General features: G+C 34.7%; 1 non-coding gene across 1 annotated transcript; it reads left to right on the top strand.

The window, feature by feature from the left end:
- The first annotated feature begins 233 nt into the window (after window positions 1-233).
- LOC147070653 (5S ribosomal RNA) lies at window positions 234-352 on the top strand. The gene has a single exon (XR_015070927.1). It is a non-coding gene; the product is annotated as a 5S ribosomal RNA (ribosomal RNA).
- The last annotated feature ends 2,015 nt before the right edge of the window (window positions 353-2,367 follow it).

Raw genomic sequence — 2,367 nt, forward strand, 5'->3', positions numbered from 1 at the left:
TCCACTAAACGAATAATTTTTAATTTGGGGGGCAGCAGACATCCTTGTCGTATCTCTGATGCCTATAGTGAAAGGGAGTCATCGGTATATCAATGAATTATTTATGTACTATCAATTATTTTATCAAAAGAAAAATATGTAGTACCGTATCTTATAATAATAATAATTATGGTAATGAGAATATAAATTATGTAACTTAACAGTAACTATAAGTTAAAAAAATTATACCATTCGCCAACGACCATACCATGTTGAAAGCACCGGTTCTCGTCCGATCACCGAAGTTAAGCAACATTGGGCGCGGATAGTACTTGGATGGGTGACCGCTTGGGAACACCGCGTGCCGTTGGCTCTTCTTTTTGTATTTTCCGAAAGCAATAATATTTTTTTGTAAGTAAACCATAAAAACCTAGTTCAATTTTGCTCTGTGACCAAGCCCAGCGGCGTCCAACTATTATAAAATGGGAATTCTTACATAATAATATTATTATATAGGCCAAAAAGTATAGGATGGGGGGCGTTTAATATTTTATCTACCTCAGCAAGAAAATGATCTTCGATGGGTGACCGCTTGGGAGCATCGGGTGCCGTTGGTTTTCTTTTTGTATTTTCCGAAAGCAAGTGTTAGTAAACCTTAAAAACCTAGTTCAATTTTGCTTTGTGACCAAGCCCAACGGCGCCCAACTATTATAAAATGGGAATTCTTACATAATTATTATAATATAGGCCATGAAGTAAAGGATGGGGTGCGTTTATTATTTTATCTACCTCAGCAAGAAAATGATCTTCGATGGGTGACCGCTTGGGAATATCAGGTGGCGTTGGCTTTCCTTTTTGTATTTTCCGAAAGCAAGTGTAAGTAAGGCTTAAAAACCTAGTTCGATTTTGCTCTGTAATCGAGCCCGCCACCTAACTATTAAAAAATGGGGATTCTCATATAGTAATATTATATAGGTAGGCTATAGCGTATAGGAAGGGGCCGCTTATTATTTTATCTACATCAGCAAGAAAACGATGACAAATCAAATCGATTCAATGTTCAATATTGATCCCAAATAGTTCAATACACGTTATCCACTACTTATGAAACGACGTAAAAATTAAAAAATATATATACTTAAGTATTCATATTTTGTAGAATGTAACTTTTCTTGAACATACATGATTTAAAAACACTTCTAACACGCATCTGAACAAGAGCACATGTGCGCGAATCCCATGGAGGGCAGGTTAGAATCTTGATGGGTGACGAATTTGTTAGTATTTTTTTTATTTAAGTATTTCTAAATTATGTATTTAATAAATAATTCATGTTTTTTCTAACACCAGGATCTCGCCGCTTTCTCCAATCCATTAAAGTGTGAAAAACGCTGTCTTTTGTGATTTTTTTTAAAACTTAGCATTATCGTGAAGGAGCAACACGCATGGATGAGTTTCCACGATTTTTCTCCTCGTATGAATTCGAGGTCTCCGGTAGAAAATCCCTTCTTTATCCTAGTTTAGTAGCAGATTTTTCCACTTTGATATTGTAAAAGGTTGGGTTTTACTGCAAATATCTACACCGTTTTTGCCTCAGGATGACTTAATACATTCATGTCTTATTTCAAGGTACCATACAATGAAAAAAAATACTGGGTTGTGGAGCCAGCAGCTCCAACGGCAGCATTCGCGCCCAGTGTACATCTTAAATAGTTACAGCATTCACGGGACATCTTGTATGTTACTAGGACATGACGTGTAATATTTCACGAATATTTTTTAAAAATATATCTGCCAAGTTGTCTGTTTCTTTAGATATTCGAGAAACTTTCAGTCGTCTGCTGTTAAAATTAAACCTTTAATTTTCAATTTTCATGGATGTTATCTCTATGGATTGCCCAGTGTACGAGCCTATGAGGTTCGTGTATAATGGACTCTTCACTTTTATTATATTGCTGACTCAAAATTTCGCGAAACTTTAAAGTATTTTTTTATATTATTTTAAAACAATCTTATCAAGATTATCATTTCATCTTTTAATATGTTTATTTTACGCAATAACTGTAATTAGTTTTTCATTTACAAGATGTGTATGTGCATAGTGCCTGAAGATGCTAAAAGGCAAAACCGGTGTCACTCAAATCTAATCAAATGTGTACAGTAATACTTAAATAAAAATAATGCAGTACATAGTGGCTTTAACGACGCGGAGGCCCGGGGCACTGGCTAATTTTGAGCCCACCACGATAAAATATATAATGTAAGTCATAAATTACAACTACCAACTCTTATAGAATCTAGCAAAACCGTCGACACGAAACACATTTTCTATGAATCAAATCCTGTAACTTTAATTAATTATTATTTAGAATGACAGCGATAACACAT

This window comes from Rhyacophila brunnea, unplaced genomic scaffold (assembly GCF_057557595.1).
Source record: "Rhyacophila brunnea isolate RB1 unplaced genomic scaffold, BYU_Rbru_1.0 scaffold_21, whole genome shotgun sequence".
Classification (NCBI taxonomy): domain Eukaryota; kingdom Metazoa; phylum Arthropoda; class Insecta; order Trichoptera; family Rhyacophilidae; genus Rhyacophila; species Rhyacophila brunnea.